The 25,584-nt window shown below is 41.8% G+C and overlaps 1 long non-coding RNA gene across 1 annotated transcript; it reads left to right on the top strand.

Annotated features, from left to right (window-relative positions):
- Window positions 1–10,002: 10,002 nt before the first annotated feature.
- Window positions 10,003–25,202, top strand: LOC131920079 (uncharacterized). The gene is made up of 3 exons (XR_009381491.1): window positions 10,003–10,134; window positions 13,635–13,808; window positions 24,961–25,202. It is a non-coding gene; the product is annotated as an uncharacterized LOC131920079 (long non-coding RNA).
- Window positions 25,203–25,584: the final 382 nt, after the last annotated feature.

Genomic DNA, 25,584 nt, shown 5'->3' on the forward strand with positions numbered 1-25,584 from the left:
AAGACACAGCAAAGGAACGGGCTCACAGTCATTTAGATAGGAAGGCCACCTGTACTTCCTTTGTGAAGAAAACAGTTGTCCAGGTCTCTGATTCCATCAGGTGTAAATGTTCATCTGTGACATTGTCTATGTGGGTCTCACTTCCCTACAGTTGCTAAAATCAATGTGGGTTTCCTGTGTCTATGAGAGAGGCCGAGGAGAAGGAATTGGAATACTTATCCCAAATCTATTTACTCCTCCCAATTATTCAGTCTCTTCTTCTACTTCATTTAAACCAAAATTATTTATATCTAGAAGTATCAAATTTTTAAGTTTTAGTGTCCCTCACTAGGGTTGATTAAGAAGTGTGAGGCAGAAAAACAAGCGGGCCTTTAGAATTCAAAATGTTTAGTTTAGTTATATGTGTGCTTTTTGTGGCTACATCTTGGAGGGGGTGAAAATCAAGCCTACAAGAAAGAAATTTAAAAAAAAAACACACAAACAGATGCAGACTGGTGAACGGAGGAAACTGTAAAGGGCATGCGTGTGGATCAGCTGAGGAACCATATGCTTTTGTCACTAGTGTGTTGCTATGGTAATGAAGCAACACTGGACTAGTTGAGCTTTACGAATTTGCTATAGATGAAGGAGCAAATATGAGCAAGCTAGATGACAAGAGGAATCTACATGAACCACAGGGACAGTTTGTTTACCAGTGGTTCTCAACCTTCCTAATGCTGTGATCCTTTAATACAGTTCCTCATGTTGTGGGGACCCCCAACCATAAAATTATTTCATTACTACTTCATGACTCAAAGTTTGCTACTGTGATGAATCGTAATGTAAAATCTGATATGCAGGATGTCTGATACATGAACTCCAAAGGGGTCTCAACCTACAGGCTGAGAACCACTGGTTTAGACCATCAGCTGAAATTTCATTCCCGCCTTTGTAAGACTTCCTGTCATTGGAGCATCAGCTAACTAAGACTCCAGAGAGTCATACAGCAATTTTGAAATTTCTTCCCATGAACTGATGGTGAATGAATGAAAACTTCACACACCCAGATGCAGGAGCAAAGCAAATGATTAAAAGGCTGTCTGTCAGGCTGATGATCCTGTCTGTCAGCTCTTTTCTGCAACTCTTCCACCTTTCCTTTTACGTGCTTTTGCTGAGGCAGCCTATTGGATGCCAGATGTGGGTGTTGGCTTCAGTTTGCCACTGTTTCCAATAAGATTTCCAAGGAGGAAAAAAAAAACCTTAGATATTTTGTTACACTCCCTTAAGGACCTAGAGCTATTCTTGACACCGTGTAGCTATCCAACACAAAGGAACTACCTTGGTCTGCCACAATCCCACGAACTCTGGTGAGCGAGGTTAATAATCATTTGTTGACTTGTCCATTGTGTTTGTTGTTCAACTATTACAGAACGTAGACACAGAGATGGGATTCAGGTGGATGAAGAGCCTAGTAGCCTTCTACCAGGGACTCACGGGAAACATACACTGCCTCTACATTATCTACCTGTTTAATCAGAATCTGGGGGTGCGAGCTCATATACCTAAACACAACAGAATGGGTGAATTACAGCTAATTCATTCATTTAGAACAGGAAAGCATGAAAACCAGGCTCACCTTGAAAAAGTTGAAAGGAGCACTTAGCACACAGCTTTCTCTTTTCCGTTATGAACATCTCCCGTCCCACCTCCAATATCAAATACTGAGGTGTTGTGTCATTTGTGTGAATGGTTTTTGTTAAAGCCCACAAGGAAGGAATATGACCCCAGCAAGTGAATCCCTTAGAGACTGCGTTCACTCTCCCGGAAGCAGAGGGAAGAAGCTGGTCTTTGTCTTCCTGAGACTCTCTGAAACACGCAAGGAGAGAGTCCAGGGAAAGTCGGAATCTGTTTTACACACAGTAAAGCCATTTCATAAGGGCTAAACATTCAACTGGAGATGTGTGTCTTCAGGCACACCAGGCATTCCCTGTAGAAACCAGATCAAAAGCATTATGAGGTTTTGGACTGACGAGTCAGGATGGAAGAGCCCAAAATCACATCCCAGCCGGACCCAACATCAAATCTCAGCTGTGTGAGCCTGCGTGACATTTGACCTCTCTGCCTGAGTTTCTTCATCTTTCAAAAGGAAGACATTTGACAGTTTTCCAGAGGAATCTCTGATGGTAAATCAGGTTTTATGAGAACTTTGTAGCACGAGATAGGATCTAACAGTACTCCATAGAATGATCATTATGCTAGTTGGGAGCAGGCCCACAGCATCGGGCGTCCAGTCAGTGAGGTACGTGCTCTGAATTTCTCCATCCTTTCTTTGTCCTTCAGTAGGTGTTGATACGGGTCTACTCTATGTCAGGCTTCCGTGTCATCTTCCCGTGTCTCTCTGTGTTTTGTCCATCAGTAAAACTGACTCCCAAAGTTTTCTTTCAATGTTTTCCTCTCATTTCTGGGCTTACAGCTTAGAGATATTTACACACACTTAGCAAGTTAGCTTGATCGAGGCTTGCTTTAGTAATGGATATCAGCCAATTTATTTGACTTATTTGAGTTATTGCATCTAAAATACAATTTGGCATTTTGCATGGATTTTTAAGAGTGTTTTATAGGTGGCTAATCTATTTATCAACTATTTGCCTTTTATCACCTTGCAAGTGTTAATGTCTTGTCTTGTGATGGTTAAGGGTGTTTGCCCACCTAGAGAATAATGACAGCCAAAGTCATCAACCTGCACTTGGTGGGGAGGAAGTTAACCTGGGGGTGGGGAGTTTTCATCTTATTTAAGCTTCTGGGCTATAAGGTTTCATTCTGAGCCACAACATGCATGCCATCCTCATGTGGGTAAGATGTGTGAATACATGTATTTAAAGACAAATGTTGTCATGTATGACTGTTACAGTATTAGATCAAAGCACCCTGTGAAACACATCATTAACAGAAGTCTCATTGAGATAATTGCATTACCAGGCATCTCTTTTTCATGTCAGGAATTCATCGTGTATTTACAGTGACTAAAGAGACTCTCCAAATATACCTGAATCGAGGCTAGGGGGTGTAGCTCCGTTGGTAGAGGGCTAGCCTAGTACGAACGAAGAAGTGGGTTCACTTCCCAGCACCACACAACTAGGCCTGGTAGTGCACTTCTGTAATCCTAGCCCTTGGGATGTGGATACAGGAGGATCAGAAGGTCAAGGCCATCCATCCTCATGTACCTAGCAAGTTTGCCGTCAGTCTGGATTACGAGAAATTCAGTCTCAAAAAAGTAAGTAAAATAATATATCAGAGTTGAATCAATTTCTTGCACATTTACAGTTGAAGAATATTAAATATGCCAGGCAATGAGCCTGATCTTTATAATGGCACAGAAGAAAGAAATATTTCCAGCGCTGGTAGCCTTGAACTCTCACCGGTGCCTAGCAGGGAAATCCATTCCCTCTATGAACTCGGCCCTCCTTTTCTGTAGGCTCCAAGGATGCCTATCTAGGCAGCCTCAAAATTCCAGTAGGGGGCGCTGTTGTCTAATACAAGACCTACTGTCAATTTGGTTCTTATGATCATTCTAAACTCTGCCCTTTCCCAAGATTTAATCTGTTTAAATGGATGGTGGTTATTTGCTCTTAAGTTCACTATAAATTTAATCTCATGTTTAATACACTGAAGTGCTATATGGTTGCTTTCCTGCACCGATTAGCATAGCTTTCCCCAAAATGTATTCTGAATAGGAAGTGATCTTGTTCAGGAGCATGAATTATAATTTCATTGTTTTTAAAACAAGGAAATATTTGATGACTTTGAAAAAAATATGAAGTGAATTTTGATGAGGTTGGTTCTGGAATTAAGCTGGGACTTTTGGAGAAATTGAATATACAAACTTTGCCTTGAAATTTTATTTTATTTTATTTTTTTTAGCTGGGAGAGAGGCATTCTATTTGCATTTTTGAGCCTGAATAATTTTAATTCCATTTTTATTGTGCAAGGCCAAGAGGAACATTTACTTTGTTTTCCCTGATTACTTATACAATTATTCTTCTCAGATACCACATGAACCATGAACCATAATATTATAGTCCTTGCTAATACATTTTGGCAAAAGTATTAGTATTTAAAGTATTTACATGAAAACACAATACATAAATGTAATGACTTTCTCAACTGTGTACATTGTTGCCACTAAGCAATCACCTTTAGTTTAATACAAGTAAAATTCATTAACTGTTTCTCAATTAGCTGAGCAACTTTTCCAAATGAACTAGCAAAGAAAAACATTGCCTGTTCTACTGAAGCCAGCCTGGTGGAGAGGAAAGAAACAAAGAGAAGGGCTTAATTTTAATAAACGCAATGCTGACTCCTAGGGGATTAAGTATGGTCCCGGTACACCCAGTTTCTCTTTAGTTCATTTCTGAGTAAAGTTAGATTTGAATGTAAAAGCCTTTGAAGCCAAGGTTTGTGCTCAAGATTTTCTCAGGTTAAAAGTAGTATTTGGAGACCCAACTGAGGGAATCCTTTGAATGGCAAACTTATTTTAAAGAAAAGAATGTATTATTTCTCTCCCTCACTAAAATTTTACATCCCATCATAGATTTAAGGCCACAGGAGTTGAGCTGGGTCCTGTATTTTGAAGTGCAAATCATATGTAGCATTTTGGGGAAAAGATACAATTAACTTTGAATTCACAGTTATGTAGCACAGATTTCATACAAGTTTAACTTCTTTCTGGGTTCTACTGTTGGCTAATAATAAAGGTACTTAAGATTAAAAATGACAGTGCCTATGCTAAAAGACTTGGCATTGTATTTATGAAACAAGTTCCATATTCTTAATAATAGACTAAAACTGTTAATTATCCGATGTACTAATGGGACTGCAGGTACTAAGGTGTTTAATATCACTGTCTCTGACACTTGGAATACATGCTTAGCATTTTTAAGTGGCTTGTAAATCGTTATTTTTAGTTACTATTTCTAAGGGTATTAGGTACATATACATATATATATATATATATATATATATACATATATATATGGAACTCTAAATTTGTTTTTAGAATCTTCTTTCATTCTACAATTATTCTAAAAATGGGAGATTACTTTGCAGAAAGGATATTTAAGACCAGTTCTGTTTCACAGTTCTGATAGATTTCAGGAAACCGGCGAGGGTGTGTGTGCATGCATCATTGTGAAAGACTCCTCTGCCACACACAAGGCTTTTCATCTTTATGGGTATTGGTGATCAGGGGGTTGATTGGGTTTGAAGAAGTCCATGTTTTTGTTTGAAGCTGATGTTCATATGAAGGGTGTGCATAAGCTGGTGAGCATATGCTGGGCCTTTGTTACTTTTCTACTGCTCTGATAAAAGACTATGACCAAGGCAACTTATAAAAGAAAGAATTTATTTGGGCTTCTGGCAGCAGAGTGATATGAGTCCATGATGGGAGAGAAGAGGCATGGAAGCTGGAGCTGGAAGCTGAGAGTTTACGTCTTGATCCACAAGCAGGAAGTAGAGAGAACACGTTGGGTATGGTACCCGGCTTTGAAACCTCAAAGTCCATGCCCAGTGTCACTGTTTTTCCAATAAGGTCACACTTCCTAATCCTCCTCCAAAAGCATCACCAACTGGTAGCAAGTATTCAAATGCCTAAAAGTATGAGGGACATTCTCACTCAAACCACAACAGGCTGGAACTGTGGTTATAAATGTATATTTTTCACATATTCCTTGACAGCGTGTGTGTGTGTGTGTGTGTGTGTGTGTGTGTGTGTGTGTGTGTGTATGTGTGTGTGTGCCTCATCTATACAGAGGTCAGAGAACAACTTGCAGGAATCAGCCTTCTCCATTTACCATGTGGATCTGGAGATGGAACTCTGGTCATTGGGCTCGGCAGCGAGGCTCCTGAGCCATCTCACCAGCCCTTATTCTTTGACAATTTCATACACGTATACAATATAACTTGATCATGTCCACATCTCACCACCACCATACGCACCCCCCCCCCAGGCACTCCCAACCCACACAATCCCTCTCACATTCATGACCTCTTCTTTTTCTGTATAACCCACTGAGTCCAATGAATGCGTATGTGCACAGGTGTGGAGCCATCAGCAACCTACCAGCAGCCACACCCACAAAGAGAATGATACCAATGGCCAGTGGCTCCTCAGCTAGGGATGAGACTTCATGAGCCCCTCCCCTGTCCATGATGGAATGCTGACTGGCTTGATCTCGGGCAGGTAACCACAGCTGCTGTGGGTTTAGGAGTACCATGTCCTAAACAGGACCGTGCCATGTCGGGAAACAGGATTTCGTTCTCCTCCCCATCTTCTAACTCTTGTTCTTTCTGCAGCCTCTTCCAAGATGTCAGAACTGGGATTTAGACATGACGCAGTGTGGCACTACCTCTAAGTTCTGTTGTTCTGGGATTTCTGTTGCCTCTTCAGCCTCTACAATATCGCTAGTGGATCCTAGGTTTTTCTAATTAGCTCCCCTTTTCTCTTTCTGTGGATGGAAGACTTTCTGTGCTATTTTCATAAAAACTGACACGAGCAAATTTGGGGGAACTTGAATCTCTACATCTGTAACTCAAATGGTGTTTCTACTGAGGTTAGAACTCTGAAATCCCAATTATCTTCCCTCATTTTTTACTGGCTCCCTGTCTTCCCCTAAGAAAGTTAGTTTTGAGACCTGGCTGTTTGTAGCTAACCTATTACCTCTGAAAATTTTATAGATCTTTTCATTGTTTTCTGAGTTCTAAAATGTCATATTTATGAGCCTAGTATATTTTTATTTGTTGTGCTAGACACGGCCAGAGCCTTTGGGATGTAAAAACTCTTCATTTAGTTATGGGAAATCTCCATGGATTTTTAAAAGAGGATTTTATGTGTTCCAGGCATGCCTGGAACCAACTTTGTAGGCAAAGCAGGCTGGGAAGTCATGATTTGCCTGCCTCCGTCTCCCAAGTACTGGATTATAGGAGTGGGCTGCCAAACCCGGCTCTCCTGAATGTTTTTGCTGTTGATTACGACCCCTCTGTCATGCTGAGAGTCTGAGGTTGGAGCGTCTGTTTTCCTCTATACTATCTTGTGATTACTATCCCCAGCCCCTCTTTCGATCTTTCTAACATTATCTGGCTGTGTGGCTGGCCTACACTGTTGAATTCTCAATCCTTTGGCCTCTACTTTCCCAAGTGCAAGAATTACTGAGGAGTGTACTAACTGGGACTCCTCAGTGCTCCAATTTCAGAAGGGTTTGTCAAATTTTCTTCTGATGCACTTCTTGGATTTTTCTACTAGACTTTTTATATATATACATATACATATATATACACACACATATATATGTATATATATGTGTATATACATATATGTATGTGTGTATGTATGTATATAAACATATATATGCAGCCTCTTCCAAGATGTCAGAACTGGGGTTTGGGCATGACTTAGTGTGGCACTACCTTTAAGTACTGTTGTTACTGGAATTTCCATTGCCTCTTCAGCATCTGCAGAGTGAGTTTCAGAATATCCACAGCTACACAGAGAAGCTCTGTCTCGAAAACTCAACCCCCCCTAGAAAATGACCTGTGTGTGTGTGAACTTGGCAGATGAGGAAAATCTGGAGAAGACATTTTTGCTATATACAGTCTTCTTATGATATCCATTTTTTTAAAAAAGTTAAATTAAAAATTATTCAATTTTAATAACAAATCCACATCAAAATAAATTGGATTTGAAAGAGTGTTTTGCTGGTTTTGTGCTCAGAGTCCAGGCTCAGGACCAGGTGGGTAAGACATGGCTAAAGAAGTTGGGGCTTTCGTGTGCTCTTTAGTGAGAATAGTATCACCCATTCTCAGTTCTTGACTACATTCTTTCATGGAGCATACAGCTGTCCTCTGAGGCTTTGGAGAAACGGCCGTTAGAGCCAATAGGTTTATATTATTCGTATGCCTTGCCAAAGAGGAAGAGAAAAACCTCTTTTATTCTTTGGTAATAAAGTCTGAAGAAGGACCCTTCCTTATACCATTTAGGGTCACATACAAAACATCCTCAACCCATGAACCAAACTGTGGTCAGGAGGAGCATACTCCACCTGGGAGAGGCATAGTTCCCATGCACATGTCACAGCTGTTTACACCTTCACCATGTAGAAAGGAGAAAGGTAGTCTCTCAAGCTAGGATCGATGGCAAACATCCACATGTACTGTAGAAACACAATGCATAGAAATGGTTCATTTGAATGAACTATCCATATCCCTGTAACGTTTTCTTTAAATCTGGACCTGCTGAAAACACAGTGAACTGCAAGATGTTAGGGAAATTGAAAGTAGATATAATATCTTTTTTTTCTCTCTACAAGTTGTATTATGTAGATCTAGAAGCCCATCCAACCCCTTCTCTGAAAACGTTGTTTATTCCCTCTTGGTTTAAATAGTTTAAAGGCTAGACTATAATGATGAGACAATGGAAAATTGATGCCAAAAGAAAGCAGAAGACAGGAAGCTCTGATTTCAGAAACGATCAACTGTTCTTTACAGTCTTGTAGTTTTTTTTTGCTTTGGTTTGTTTTTCTGGTGCTAGGATGGAGCCCAGGGCTCTCACATGCTGGACAAATGCTATTCCACTACATGATATGCTATCTCTAATTTGACAAGCACTTAAAAAATGAAAAACTTAGCTAAGTTTATCAATTAGTCATCTTCCTTGATGACTGAAGACAGAAGGATGGATGTTCAGAGGGACAGCTAACACCACATTATATAGCCTTTTCAGAGCCTACAGAGAATCCGTATACTTCAAAAGATAATTCAGATACACTCAAAGACAGTCATCCCTTTGCATGGCTAGAGGCAGAAGGGTGAACCAAGCCATGTAGATGCCTTTAAATGTCCCTTTCCCCATCTATACCAAGATGATGGCTTTGCTTTGCAAAATGGCTGGAAGCTGTGTTAGCATCTGCCATAGGAAGAGGGTTGATGTTCCTCCTCAGACTCACATGTTGAAATTTTCAGAGGTGGGGATTTTAGGAGGGATTGAGGCAATAAAGGCATAGCCTCCATGAATAGAATTGTTCCTCAGACAAGGGACCCCAGAGAGCTCTTCTCCCCTCTAGACATGTGAGGTAGCTGTTCTCACTGTTGTTACAAAATGACGGAAAACCAGCCTAGGAGGGAACACTGATCTTGGCTGTCCATGGTCACCGGACACCATTGTTTCTGGGCCACAGGAAGAGAAGAACATCATGGCAGGAAGCACATAGAGAGAAGCTTTCTCACCTCAAGGCAACCTGGAAGCAGGGGCAACTTTGAGACAAGATACAGCCCTGGGGCACACACCTCATTGATCTACTTCTTCCAAGTAGGACCCATTTCCTACAGTCTCCACTGCCTCCCAGAAGTCAATGCAATTGTGAATCCACCTGAGGATGAATCCATTGATGAGATCGGAGCCCTCAGAAATCCAAGGACTTCCCCAAAAGTGCCACCTATAAACACTGCCGTGCTGAGGCCAAGCCTGAATTAAACATACGAGCCTTTGTGAGATAATTCAGATCCAAGTCATACAGGAGCTTACAACGAAAAGCCAGTTCAGGTCAACAAACTAGGAAATAGGTCCTCACCAGACACTAGCGTTGATTTTCCATATTTGGATCCCTAATTGAATAATATCTATAAGGTCCTTGACAACTAAGGCAACGTAGTCACAGGTGGTGGCTATAAGAACATGGAGATTTTGGGAGTTCACTGTCCTGCCCACCACAGGAATATAAAATGAAGTATCCCTGAAGGTTCTTAGCACTGTGATTTCTACATTCTTAGATACCTGGCAAAGTGTTAATTTATAGTTTATTAGGTTTTAAAATTCAAATGTTTGACTATGTGTACTGTTAGGGTTTGGATATGTCCCCATGGACTCATGTTTGAAATGCTAGGTTCTCCATCTTGTACTTCTTTGAAATCCTGTAGGAGGTGGAGCCTGTCTAGGAAAAATAGACCCTCGGGCCCCAGCTTGCTTCTTTGCTTCTTGGCTGACATGTGAACAGCTGAGTCACAAGCTCCAGGCACCACAGCCTAAGCCCTTCCGCCATGCCTTCTCCACTAGGACAGACTGAAACTGTGAGACAAACGGACGTTCCTTCTTCTAAGTCATTCCCGGTAGGTATTTGGTCCCAGTGACACAAAAGTCACAGAAGTAGAATAAGGTAGAAGAGACCAGTTATTAGATACTGGTTAAGTGATTCATTTAGTGATTCACTTAAAGCATGGCTTGGTGTGCCTATTTGCCAAGCATGACTTCACTTGTTACCCGGAACAGAATGACCTGGAGAAATAGCTGAAACAATGGGTCATTGCCTGAACAACCTGCTGACTCCCATGTGCGATTTCTGTAAACACTTGCTTGTCCTCTCCAACTGGTGGGTTTGGAGTGGAAAATGAGAATACAAACTCGACCTGGCATCGTTTCAGGAGCTCTCCTGGCTTTGGTCCACTGCAGACACCTCTTCTCTCCCACTCTCGTCTGTGTTAGAACGCTTGTTCCAGGAAGATCCCCCCACATAACTAATAAACATACTATCCGTCATCAGCGTCCAGGTTGAGGCAGAAACATAAAGGTACGGTCTCATGGGTGCCAAGGAAGGCTTTATACCTGTGAGCTTTGTATACATAGCTTAGAAGACATTTTCTTGTCCAAAACTAAAAAGCAGTGTACAAATGGGAACTACTTTAATCAGAAAAGTCATCAACATCTGAGTTGTCCTCAGTAAATGTAGACCAAATATAAAAGATATGGATTGTGGAAAGTTTTTTAGAAAATACTCAACGCCCTGAAAAATGCTGCAGCTTGTAGATGGCGGTACGACTGCTCTTTCATCAAGAAACATTGAAATACTAGTGTTTCCGTTTCAGTGCATCACCCTGCATTGTGCTTGGCTCTAAGGGTGTCCTTCTTTTGGGAGAAAGGCTTACTGGCTCCAAACTATACTCAACACAGCGCAGCAGACCAGGCAAGGGGGTGGAGGCTGGTGGAGGTTTTTCTCCTGGGGTTACAGTACTCCAACACCTTTAATGGCTAAATACAACTGCCATCACTTCGAGTAAAGTGTGTGGTGGCCTTGGAGAGCCTCTCAAAATGGTTCATGAAGTTTAGTCTTCGCCTCTAAATAAGGGTACAGATTAAGGCTTTAGATGTTCTAGTGAAGAAAAACAAAACCAAACAACAACAAAAAACCCACCCATGATACCCAGAGGGGTCAATCTCCGCAGGAAGGAAGTTTATATTTGGTATGGTGGGCCATCCCTGGTAGGTGTTCTTTCTGGCTAATAATAGTCTTTGTTGAGTAGTCGCTCTCCTGGGAGGGAACGCTAATGCAGAACTCACTGCGTTTTCTGCGGCTGGCTGGGAATTATCAATAGGTCATAAATAAACTACAACCACACGGAAAAGACAATAAGATTATATGTACTCCCACCACCTCCAATTACCGTAAGAGCAACAATTATCAGGTTGTACTCCTACGGCCACCCTGGGGAGAAAATGAGAGGAAAATGTTCCATTAGCTTAATGAAGAGAGTAGCGGGGTTGCAGGCAGGTTTTCTCACTATTAGCACCTATGGTGTGCCCCAGCACACGAGGAAGCGGGAGTTGCAGAGCAACAATTAAACTTTCTGACAATTAGCCTCTGCAATGCACAGCCCGTCCCCAAAGGAGACATTTCACAGAACCACAGTCACAATGGTCTCGCCTCTTGACTGTGAGATTTGAGTGAATCATTTTCTTGTGGAAATGGAGGGACTCAAGGTGACTAAGAGTCATCGTTGTCAGGGTTGCTGGGGAGCATACGTGGACCAGAGATGCCACCACTGGGCAAGGTGGGGTTAAGGAGGGAAGGTGGGAAGACATGGCCACACTTCCTCACTAGGGAGAAGATGGACGCAGATCAACGGTAGTTCCGTAGCTTCGGTGTTGTGTGTCTTTCTCCAAGGGAAAGAGGAGATGTGAGGCTTCGCTTTGCAAATGTGGCTCGTGTCCTGGAAGATGGACAAGAGAGAAGGCTCCCAAAAGAGGTTACCCTGGCCTCAGAGGCTTCACTTCAGCATTTAACCTTCCGAAGCACCAGTTTTCCTCCTTCGTACAATGGAAGTACTGAAAGAGCCAACTTGCACGTGTTATTGAAGGACTGAGGAGACAATGCCCAGGGATTAGTCCCAGGGACAGCTGAGTTGTCCATGGCACCCAGCTATCTTAGTTACCCAGGTTCAGAATCAGCCTAAAGTGCTGCATATATAGCATAAATAAACACCTGTGTAATAGTAATTATTGTCCTTCTGGACACCAGGATTTAAAACCTTGTGTGGCATTGACTAAGTGATTTTACTTGGTTTCCCCTTAATTTAAGAGCAGTAAATGGGGGCTGGGGAGACAGATAGATCAGAGGTAAAGAGTGCTTGTTGCTCTTGCTGAGCACCTGGTTTCAGCTCTCAGCACTGACATGGTTGCTCACAACCATGTCACTTTGACATCCTCTTCTGGCCTCCAAGGGTACCTGGCACACACATGATGTACATACACATATGCAGGCAGACACTTGTATAGATAAAATAATAAAAATAATCTTTAAAGAGCAGTGAAGGATATTTGTGCAATTTGGACATGTGTCTGAACTGCTGTACAGAGTATCAGATAAATATAGGTAAATAATGGGCACACACACTCCTGGCATTGTTACCTGAGACACAAGAAGCTTCTGTCTGACTCAGGCCTCTCCACCCATGTACATGGAATCCTGGCGGTTTCCTTCATCCCTGCTGCTGCTGTTCGTGGCTACATGGCCAATTTACTGAATTTGGGAAAGTGGGAGTTCTGTTTACCTCTCTGGGCGGACAAAGTGGTTCTTAGATGTAGCCTACTGGGGCTGGTGAGGTGGCTCAGGGGGTGAAGATGCCTGATGCCAAGTTTGAGGACCTGGGTTTGATTCTCAGGACCACATGATAAATGGAAAGAACTCTGTGACCTCCTTATGAACACTGTTGTATGTGCACACACACATACCAACACACACACATACAAACATGTATACATACATACAAACACACATATAAATATACACACACAAACACACACACACAAATATGTATACAAACACACATTTATAAACATGTACACACATACTAACACACATATACAATAAATATAAATGTAGTTTTTTATTTGGTTTTTTTGAGACATAGTTCCCTGCATAGCCCTGGCTGTCCTGGTACTCACTCTGTAGTCCAGGCTGGCCTCAAACTCACAGTGATCTGCCTGCCTCTGCCTCCAGAGTGCTGGGATTAAAGGTGTGCGCCACCGCCGCCTGGGTGTAGTTTGTTGTCTTAAGAAGTTGGGGCTGGAGAGATGGCTCAGCGGTTAAGAGCACTGGCTGTTCTTCCAGAGGTTCTGAGTTCAATTCCCAGCAACCACATGGTGGCTCACAACCATCTGTAATGAGATCTGGTGCCCTCTTCTGGCCTGAAGGGACACATGCAGGCAAAACACTGTATATGTAATAAATAAATAAATCTTTAATAAAAAAAAAAAAAAAAAAAAAAAAAGAAGTAGACTGGTGCTGCCTCCACCAAATGCATTCCTCTTTCCATTTTGTTCCCGTATGCCCCAGGGTGACAACTGGCCTCAGTAACTCAAGATCAGGTCTGGTCCAAGTGTCAGCACCTCAGGTGATCCAAAACACTCTCACCAGTTCCTGACGACCTTCTCCCGGGCATTTCTTGAACTATAAACTTCCAATTTCTGACTTCAGCCATACTTACTGGAAGCCAAAGGAAATGGAAAGGTGAGCCAAACAGCAGACTCTGGGCTATTGAGAAGCATTCGTACACAGGGTACACTGCTTCAAGCACAATTTTCCATCAGGCCTGTAGAGTTTCCTGTTTTGGAAGATAGGTTCACTAATGCAATTTAGAATTTTTGGTGTTTTGTAAAATTACAGTCTACCAGGATTTCTCTTTTTGGGCCACTAACCAGCTCCCAAATCATGACACAGAGACTTATTAGTTTTGAATGCTGGGCCTAGTGTAGGCATGGTTCTGGCTAGCTCTTTTAACTTAAATTAATCTGTTTCTCTTTATCTACCTTTTGCCTTGGGGCTTCTTCTCTTACTTCTGTATATCTTACTTCAACTGCTTCTCTATGCCTGCTGGGTGGTGTCTGCCTGGCTTCTTGCCATGGGCATCTCCCTTGTTCTCTCCTCCTTCTTCTCTCATTCTTCCTCTTCTTTTTGAGCCTTGATTTATCTTCCTATTTATTCTCTCTACCTGTCAGCCCTGCCTATCCCTTTCTCTGCCTAGCTATTGACCATTCCGCTCTTTATTAGACCAATCAGGTGCCTTAGGCAGGTAAGGTGAAACAGCAACACATCTTTACATAATCAAACACACATCCTTGCATCATTAAACAAATGCAGTGCTGTGGGATGTTCTGTATGCTGTGAATGTGTTGCTCTGATTGGATGATAAATAAAATGCTGATTGGCCAGTAGCCAGGCAAGAAGTATAGTATAGGCAGGATAAGGAGAGAGGAGAATGCTGGGAGGTGGAAGGCTGAATCAGGAGACACTGCCAGCTGCCACTGCCATGAGAAGCAAGATGTAAAGTACTGGTAAGCCACAAGCCAGTGGCAACTCATAGATTAATAGAAATGGGTTAATTTAAGATATAAGAACTGGATAACAAGAAGTCTGAGCCATTAGACCAAACAGTTTAAATAATATAAGTGTCTGTGTGTTTATTTGGGTCTGAGTGGCTGTGGGCCTGGGCAGGACTGGAGAAAACTCCAGCAACAATGCAGCATAAACAAAAGTAACACACCTTTACACAGTTTAAGTAATATTTTGTAGCATAAACAAATGTAACACATCTTTGCCTAGTTAAATATTCTACAAGATGACAGTAGTTGTTCTCAAGTATGTCCACTTTTATCAAGACATTAGGTTTGAGAAGTAGCAATGATTGTACTGTCACCTGTGCTGGGGGACTGCATAGGCACACTCAGGTGTCACTCAGGCACTGACCAGCTCCATCCTGAGCAGCATGGGTAAGAGCTGTTTCACAGCATGTTCAGCTCCTTTCTGGATGGCTAAGTGGTTCTCTTTTGCCTTCTGTTACCTTCCACCATTTCTGTGACCAGGATTCATTATGTTGTAAAAGTTGCACACCCTTCCACCCCAAGCCCTTTAGTTCTCTTTCTTTGTTCATTTCAAATAGTGTGTAAACACACAATCCCATTTGTCTTTCATTCATTCATGTCTTTATTTTCCATCTTCTACTATAGCCCAACTCCATGGTAATGGGAGGTTTTATTCTACTCCTCTTCCCCATGCCTAAAACAATGCCTGGTGCTAGTAGATGCTAATGAGTAGTTACCTGTAAATACAATATGTTAAAAATGTTTTAATAATTTATTTATTTTTGTCTTATGTGCATTGGTGTTTTGCCTGCATATATGTCTGTGTGAGAATGCCAGATCCACTAGAACTGGAGTTACAGACAGTTGTGAGCTGCCATGTGGTTGCTGGGAATTGAACCTGGGTCCTCTGGAAGAGCAGTCAGTGTTCTTAACCACTGAGCCATCTCTTCAGCCCCCAACATTTTGTGTGTGTGTGTGTGTGTGTGTGTGTGTGTGTGTGTGTGTGTGTGTGACTGACACTGTATGGGAAAGGTTTTTGTAACTCTATGTTTTTCTTTCTTCTGTGATCTGCCCATAATCACCACCACCACCACTTCTCCTATATTAGTAAAAATTTGACTCTTCTCTCAAAATTATGTGGCACATAAATGATAAAATTTAATACCTACATTGACATGATGTTAGGAAGAGAGGGAGGGAAAGGGGAGCAGGGAAGGTGACTTTGCAGGTAAAAGCCTGACATGAGTTTGATCCTCAGGGCCTGTATGGTGAAAAGCAAGATCTGACTCCTACAGGTTATCATCTGATCTCCACATATGTGCTGTGGCATGTACACACACACACACACACACACACACACACACACACGAAATAAATGGGTGTGGGGGGAGAACACACACACACACACACACACACAATAAATGGGGGGTGGGGGGGAAACCTAGCCGTTTCTCTCACACACACACACACACACACACACACACACACACACACACACAAAATAAATGGGGGTCGGGGAGAACCTAGTCATTTCTCCCATCCCTATTTGCTTCCCATATGGGAAGTGATGTAGATGATGTCATTGTATAGTTTCCCTCATTGTTTGAATCTGGGTTTTGTGTTTCAGCTCTAGAGAACCAGTCATTCATTAAAAAGATTTGCCAGTCTCTGCTCATGAAGGAGGAAGCTCCCTTAAACTCATGAGGCCTCGTTCCCCATCTGCAATCATAAACAAATAAGTTCCATGGTTACCTTATCAGGGTGGGCCAGATGAGCAGGATGGATAGGGGGTCACAGACGTAGTGTGATGGAGAAGTAGCGCAGAGACCCTAGACCCCAATGAGGAATACTCCCATTCTCAAAAGTTTTACCGCTGGGCTTTGTGGAAAGCTTTACCCACTCTATGATGCTAATTGCAAAGTAAATCCTCTGAATGCTGCAACACAAAAGGTTCCTGGTACTTACCTGGGGGCACAGAAACTTTGATGTCATCCCAGAAATTCTGGAGTACAGAAGTGCTGAGAGCCCTGGAGAAAGAGCAGCATGGATGCTAAGGCTGTACCAGTGCCGAGGGCCAACTAAGCACATAAGGTCAGCTGAGTTTTCTCTGCATTAGACGAGTAAACAAAGCTTTGTAGTATTCACGGTGAGGGTCAACACATGGCTAATCACGCAGCATAAAGGCACTGGGAAGCATCTGGATGACGCACACTGACTGGACAATTGTTAGCGACTGGAGCACCCTTAGATCTGCTTCTCACCCAGTGAATGCTGCTGAACACATAAGGATGGGGTGAGTCCATACCTCTGCCTTCTGCTACCAGATGTACCTGGCACCAAACTACACAATACAAGGCATGTTTGGGGGGCAGAGATGAGAGCCAGTAATGTGGATACAGAATAATTCCCTCTTGATGTAGGGGACACATTATCTGCCAGGAAGTTAGCATAATAATAAAACTGACCAAAAGTTGGCTGTTTTTTCTTCCCTCCCCTTCCCTCCTTCCCTGCCCTTTTCCCTGTCCCTTCCCTCCCCTTCCCTTCCCTTCCCTCAGCTCCCTTCTTCACTCTCCTCTCCTCCTCTCCCCTCTTCCCTCCCTCCCTCCCCTCCCTACCTCCTTTCTTTTCTATTTCAAAACAGAGTCTCACTATACAGCCCTGCCTAGGCTCTAACTCACTTTCTGTGTAGACCAGGCTGATGTTGAACTTACAGAGATCTTCCTGCTTCTCTCTCCCAAGTGCTGGGTCTAAAGGGAAGTGCTAGTTGGCTGCTTTTTGCTACTGCCATATGCAATCCTCCCCAAACCACCTCTTGCTCAAGCAATCAAGCTGATAGCACTCTAATAATCTCTCCGTTAGTAAACACTGTGTCCTGCACCTACATTAGTATAGAGAATTCCCAGCTGAATCTCCACACAGACTCTACTGTGACACTCCTTTTGGGAGAACCTAACTTCTGAGCCGTGTTGAAGCTTGTTTACCAGACACTTTTCATCTCCAAACTTTGTGCTGCTGCATAATTTCACTTTTGAAAAGCATACTTGGTTTTAAAGGGAAAGAAGCAGAACCTGAGGTGCGGCTAGGTCTCAGGGTACAGTTGCTATGCCAGCCCAACACCTGAGGTGGCTCGAGAGGTGAGCATTCCTTCCAAACATCAGGTCTTCCTCTGTAGTTGAAGAGTGCTTCAGACAAATGTAACCATTTGTTTTAAACTAAAACAGAGCTGAAGAGAACACGGTCAAATCAATGCTATTGTGCGGTTATTTAAATGGCTCTGATGTCTTGCAAGATGTTTTGATTTTATTAAAATCCTCTTAACTGGTTATTATGTTCTTACACATTATTGTAATGGGTCAATATTAGGTATAAATCTTCCTGTTTCTAAGATACATTTATGTGAATTAAAGGCCGGTATACTTCCTTATTCTTCAATACATATTCCCTATTGGTACTAGTATGGTTTGGGTTTGGTTGGTGGCAGGATACTGTTCTATAGCTCAAGATATCCTGAAACTCATTATGAGACTAGCCTAGAGTTTGTGGCAATCCTCCTGCTTCTGCTTCCTGAGTGCTGGGATGACAGGCATGCCAGTATACCCAGCTGGTGGCCACATCCACAGATACATATTTAACATTCTCCACACTCCTTTTCTGATGTTCACTCTTGTCCCTTCTGTCGTAACTACTAAAAACCTTTTTCCCTATGGGGGCAATGGATAGCCGTTGTCTGCCCTAGGCTTGGCACTACTTTGTATACTGCTGGTACACCAAGTTCTTCTAGACACTATTAATAAGGGATTGTTATTAATTAGTTGCCACCTTGCAAATATATGCTCTACACCTTGACTTTATTTTTATGTGATTACTAAGCCAATGAGGCCAATTTTACTTCCATTTTAACTGCATTACAAGATAATAATTCTTATCATACATTGACTTAAGTTATTGGGTTTTCTGTGCAACTGTATAGGCAGAGTTCTCTGGATGAACATAACTGGCAGGCTAACTGATAGTGTATATGAATAGGATCTATTAGCGTGGTTTACAGGCTATAGCCCAGCTAATCCAATAATGACAGCTTCCTGATGAAATGTCCAAGAGGCCATTAGCTTTCAGTCCATGAAGCTGGATGTCTCAACTGATCTTCAGTAACAGTGACACCCTGAATAAAAAAAAATAGGTTCTAATACTAGTAAAGGAATGCCGTAGCAGGAGGATAGATGAACTTGCCAGTGAGGATGAGGGCAAGCAGGCAAAAACAAAAGCTTCCTTCTTCCATGTCCTTTATATACGCTGCCACCAGAAGGTGAGGCCCAGATTTAAGGTGCATCTTCCTACCTCAAATGATCCAATCAAGAAAAAAATCCCTTACAGGTGTGCCCAGCTGCTGGGTTTTTAGTTAATTCCAGATGTAGTCAAGAATAGCCATCACAGCAACATACAATATTTATTTACCTTCTGTGTGTTCAAAATAGTCGTGCCACAGAAGCAGCATGCTAGCATGAACAGCAATATAACAAATAGGTAAATACACACCTTTTGTGAATTAAAAAGAAGTAATTATGTCAGCCTTACAGTGTTTGTGGGTGAACAGTTAGAAATAATTGAAGTAAAAATGTAAGGAAATATTTAGCACAAAATACAAATAACCACAAGATTGTCATAAGAATGATCCATAAACCATAATTCTTAGTTTCTCTTGATAGGGCATTCAAATCAGAATACGAAAACATGTGTACAAACATGCTTTTATTTCCTCTTCATTTTAAGCAATCTCAACCCTCGACTGTACCACACTCCAGGTGCAATTGCTGTAATTTTCCTGTCAAAATAGATATTTTCTTCAAAAGATCCCCAAATTACTACTTTTATTTTTAGAATTTATCTTTATGACCTGTGTAAATGGAACCCAAACAACTCTGATATTGAAATATTTTGGCTTCTAGAAATGTGGGTTTATTATGTCTGTACTGCCAACCAAGGTTGGCAGGATGGTCCAGTGGGTAGAGATGCCTGCCACCAAGGCTGACAGCCTGAGTTCAATCCCCAGGACCCATGGAGTGGAAGGCGAGAACTGACCCTGCAAGTTGCACTCTGATCTCGCACGTGTGCACGCCTTCACAAAAGAAATAAATGCAGGTTGTGTTTTGTTTTGTTTGTTTTTTAAGAAGAGGAAGCTACAAGCTTCATTCTCCTCCTAGGGCTTCCAAAGTAGCTTCCAAGGATTTTTCAGAGGGGTCCCCTAAGTATTTTTGGGAAGAACATTACTGGAACTGTAGCTTTCTTTGAAAACATACATTCATGCAGTTATTGATGTGATTTTATTTTATTTATTTACTTATCTATCTATCTATCTATCTATCTATCATCTATCACTCTATCTATGTATTTATCAATCAATCATCTATCTATCTATCTATCTATCTACCTATCTATCTATCTATCGATCTATCTATTGATCTATCTGTCTATCGAGGCAGACTCTCACTATGTAGCTCTGACTATCCTGGAACTCAGACCAGGCTGGCCTCACACTCAGAAATCTGCCTGCCTCTGCCTCCCAACTGCTGGGATTAAAGGTGTGCGCCACCACAGCCAGCTTGATGTGCTTTTTTTTTTTAAAGTTTCTTTCTTGGTGTGTACATGTGGGTATGGGCTTGTGTGTTTGTGGCAGCCTCAGTTGTCCTTCCTCAGGATCCATTCGCCTTGCTCTTTTGAGACATCATTTCTCACTGGGACCCGAGGCTGGCTGACTAGGAAAGGCTGGCCAGCCAATTGCAGGGCTCACAAGGGGGAAGGATGTGGGTTCAGGAGATGGAACTCAGGCATCCCCAGCCACTCCCACTTTTAATAATCCATCAGATTCTAATGATATTAGAAGTGAAGGCCTTATTGATAAATAATGTAACTATGTTTGGGCAGGAATGAAACATAATCAAACGTTTGACAGGAAAATGCCTGACAAAAATCAGATTTGTGTTTCTCTATGTTTTCCCCCTTAAATTGGGCCCAGATCCTTAGTGAGCAGTGGACTCATGCCATTATTTGCAAAAGTAATTACTTTTAGCCTTATTCCAAATTTTTCAAAAATTACAATGAACACAGAATAGCATAGCATCAATCAGGACTAGGGCAAGAGTGTAGCACAGTAGAACATAACGGGGCAAAATATATTGAGACACAGACAGAAGGAGAGACAGAATAGTGTAATTAAAACCATTTTTAAAAGCTGCTAACCACGTGTGGAGAAAAGACTCTTCACTCCCTTAATAAAGGCGGGAATTTCAGCTCTTGGCTTCCTGGTTAACAAAACAGAGAAATTCATCAGTTATAAGGATATGTGTATGCATTCACTTGCGTCATCTCTTTCTCCTTCCCTCCATCTCCTTCTTTTCGTAAGGTAGGATCTCATTTTTCTCCTTTCTTAGCCTTCTGAGAGCTGGGACCGTAGCAGCATCACTGCAAACAGTGTGTGCTCATTTTCTGTGTGTCTGCGCACGCTCTTGTTAGCTCATTTGCCACTGAGATAAAGTCTATGTGCTGCAAGATTCAACACTTGACCTTTCCCTAGTTTACAAAAACGTTATCAAAAAAATATGTAAACACTTGGCCTTTTCCTAGTTTACTAAAACATCAAAAAAAAAAAAAAACCTGTATTCATGCTCAGAGGCTATGAATAGAAGCATGTGCAACTTCATGTAATCCATACACTCATGTTACAAGGTAATAGTACTATTTTGAAAGTGAGGACCCTGGGCCCAAGGTCTGCTTGAAGAGAGATGGTATTTGAACCATGCTCGGCCTAACCCATCAGAGTACACCCTTCACTATGCTGGTCACGAACTCCTCAAGCTTCACTGTAAATCTTAGACAGTATGACGCTTTCCTCTATTATAGATTCCCTAAGCATCTAGCTTTGATTTCTATGAAGGCCCTAGGTCACGTTTGTGCATCCTGAGTTTCAACTTCTATGTTAGATATGTACCTTGAACGGTTATTGCTTAACTGTTATTCAACATTCTCCTTTATGTGAATTTATTTTTAAAAATCAGCAGAAATTTTGTTAGAACTGGCAATGTAAAACCAGTGCATCTGGCAGAGATAAAAAGGAAATACAGGGGGCTGGGGAGATGGCTCAGAGGTTAAGAGCACTGGCTGCTCTAGCAGAGGTCCTGAGTTCAATTCCCAGCAACCACATGGTGGCTCACAACCATCTATAATGAGATCTGGTGCCCTCTTCTGGCATGCAGGTATACATGCAGGCAGAACATTGTATACATAATAAATAAATATTAAAAAAAAAAAGGAAATACAAAGAGAAATAACTACTGAGATGTATATACAGTGCTTGGGCACTGACAACCATATGTGTGAGGGGTGATGGGCACAGGAGTTGAATGTTAGGAAGCAGCTTGAGTGGACAGGGTGGTCTGCAGCAGAAGTTCCTGAGGGCCACCTGTGGCCCTCGGCATCCAGTCATTCACTTCTGTAGATGTCAGTAAGTCTGGTGCTCTGGTGGAGATGCTGCTCCCCACACAGGATCGCGTCTCCTGCCCACAGAAATCTGGAGCTCCACAGTACCGCATGGAGCTCATTTGGGCAAAAGGATTGATAGAATTAGAGGGAAGAAAACCTCCTTTATTAGGCACTGTGCCACTCTTACTTTAAAAATCACTAGAATGTATTCATTTTACAAAATGATGGGCTTTATTGTGACATTTCCAGGCACGTAGACCATGCACTGAATATTCAAATCCTCATTCTCCATCCTCCTCCTCCCACTGGTCCCCTTCCTTTTCCCCAAAAGATCCCCTTCTTCTTCATGTCTTGTACTTTTTAAATACAGATTCCACACAGAAGATAAAACTGTCTTTCTGAGCCTGGCTTGTTTTCCTAAGTACAGCTATCACCAGTTCCGTCCACTTTCCAACAAATTAAAGTCTCTTTTAAAAATATCATTTATTTGTTTTCATTTATCTGGGTGTTTTGACTACCTGTATGTGTGTGTACTATGAGCATGCCCGGTGCCTTTGAAAGCCAGAAGAGTGTCAGATCCCCTGGAACTGGAGCTACAGATGGTTGTGAGCTGCCCCATGGGTGCTAGGAATTGAACCTGGGTCCTAGGGAAGAGCAGTCAGTCTTTTAAGCACCAAGCCATCTCTCCAGCCCTAAAGTCTCTTTTCTGTAATTACTATTTTCCCTTTAGCATGAATGCCCTTGTTTTGAAACAAATGAAGCAGCTTTTTAGAAGCTAAATTTTATAACTCAGTAATGTCCCATTAAATTGTAAGTCAGGCCACCTGACAAGTATTTGTCAATTAAATACTTTTAAACATTTAAATAAATAAATAAAAGAGATCTAAGCACTTTTAGATCTTTTGTAAATTGTAAATTGTAAATTCTGGGAAAGCAAGCCCTTAGTCAAATCTTACATTTTTTCTTTCTGGGCAGGTATGGCATAATAAATACGATAGAATGTTCACAATATAGTCATCTCTACCAGATAGCCAGTTCATATTTAATCAGTGATTCATCTTATCACAGTGACTTCCACTCACAGGAATTTATCATAAATGACACATACCTTTCTTTGGACAATGGAAAGACCTCCAGAAATCAACTGAGCTCCATTAACAGTTTGTGGCTTATCATTGAATTTGTGCACTGTTTCTGAGGGCAAATTTTACTTTCACTCAGCTTTGCTTTTACTAAACATGACTATTGTTTATGTGACTTTTGAGTGAATGTCGTTCTGTGAATTCAGGACGGAACACCCCCTGTTTTGCAGCTGTTTACTGACTCTAAGGCCCCAGTGAGGCAACAGACCAGCTGCTGCAACATAACACACAGCTGCACGCTCAAAACTACAGGCATTTAAAAACAGACAGGTCCATGGAAAGGCGGTTACAAATCTTTGATATAGAAAGGAATGGGCATTAAATACTTACCAATTTCTAACTTGGTATCATTCAGTGCTCACAGTAACCCCAAGAAACAAGAAACCAAAGACCACAAAGGTTAAATAACTTCCCCGGGACCACCCAGCTTGTAAACAGCGCGTTAGGATGTGAAATCAGGCCTTTGTGACGTCAAGGACTATTCTTTGGTCGTATGGTTAAAAGAAATGTTTAAAGTATCACTGGGGGCTGGGAATAGTGGCAGAGTACTGGCTTAGTAAGTGTGCAAGGCTCTGTGTTCCTTCCATCTTTATCACCACACACACACACACACACAGAGGAGAGAGAGAGAGAGAGAGAGAGAGAGAGAGAGAGAGAGAGAGAGAGAGAGAGAGAGAGAGAGGGAGAATCACATACTTTTCTTAGACATTAGCAAGTCCATTTCATCACTGTACAGGAATGGTCAAAAGCTGTGACTTTATGGAAGGGGGTGCCTCCCTGATCATATAGTATCAAATCAAACCAGGTTTGCTCTGGGAAACAGCGGGGAGCCTACAAAGCTGTTTGTTGTAGAGTAAGTTCCAGGAGGGAATTTCTGAGGTTCACTGAAGCAGAGCCACGCATCTCCCAGGACCGCAACCTTAACTAACGTTAAGTCTTACAAACTGAATACTCTGCAGTGAGTGGTGCCGTTAATGCCACGAGCTTCCCAGAGTGCTAGAAGTGGCAATCAGAGTCCACCTTACCTGTGTGCAATGCAGTCAAAGCACAGCTTGCACAGGGAGCTTTTCACACTCACATCATCTAATAACAGATGTTGATGTGTCTAGGTGGGAAGACAACTGTCTTTATCACACACTTAAGATTCTGCTACGCATTATACCATTCCTCAGATTCTTATTTGTTCCTAGTGGCTTTGGTAATAAAAAGATGTGAAGATAAATGTCACTGCCAAAAAATTAGGTAGGAGCTAGGGAAAGGATTTGCATAGTAAAATAAATCAATTTGAGGACACATACACACACACACACACACACACTTCCAATGAATATATGGCTTGTAATGTTACAAGGCAGAAATTTTCCTAGATGTGAATGAGTGACTATAAATCATATGCATTTCAGTATTGATATGATCATATGGAATTTCCTCGTGTATGTTTTCCCTTTAATAGTATCTATACATTATAGTTTCTTCACTGACAATGTAGCAATAAAATGGGTCAATGGGAAGACACATATTTAATATGAAGGCATGTTCATATCTGGATTTAACCTGGCATGTTAAACACACTGAATTAAACGCAATTACTTTATTCTACACATCCAAACTGAAACCACTTGGAGGCAAAAGGTATTTTCTTGCACAAATGGGCTCTTTGTAATCGACTTTTTGTCTTTTCAGGCTTGTCGGACAGACCTACAGAGATGTAAGTTGCCCTTGGGATGCTCCTCTTGTCTACCTGGTGATTCAGCCACCATCCTTTTGGACAGTTTCTGTATGAACAATGGTGAAGAGTATTTTTCCATATTAAAATATCAATACATTGTAGAAGTTATAATGCACGATCCAAGTCTGTACTACTTTCTTGTTTGCCTACATCTGGAGTGCCATAAAAATAGGAGAACCATGTTGAAAGTTTAAAATTAGGCATCAACTACACAAGGACTCCAGTTTCGATTCTGGATTGCTCAGCAACTTTTCATTCTGATGTGTCTAGTTCATGTTTAGGTCTCAACATTAAATACAATGAATAGTATGTGCTATTTTAGTATGTGTAAGGGAAGATGCGTTTTGGGCTTAAGGCCAGTGACAGTCATATTAGTTGAATTCCTTGAGGCTGAGAATATAGCTCAGTAGTGGAGCACATGCTTAGCCCTGGGGTTCAATTCTCAGGACACAAAACACATATGCACACACACACACACACACACACACACACACACGAAGCCCTTTGGTAGGACATTAGTTTAAAAGGTTACAAGCATCACTAACCCTCTCCTGTTACTGATCTGCAAAAGCCACGTC

This window comes from Peromyscus eremicus, chromosome 9, assembly GCF_949786415.1.
Source record: "Peromyscus eremicus chromosome 9, PerEre_H2_v1, whole genome shotgun sequence".
In the NCBI taxonomy this organism is placed as follows: domain Eukaryota; kingdom Metazoa; phylum Chordata; class Mammalia; order Rodentia; family Cricetidae; genus Peromyscus; species Peromyscus eremicus.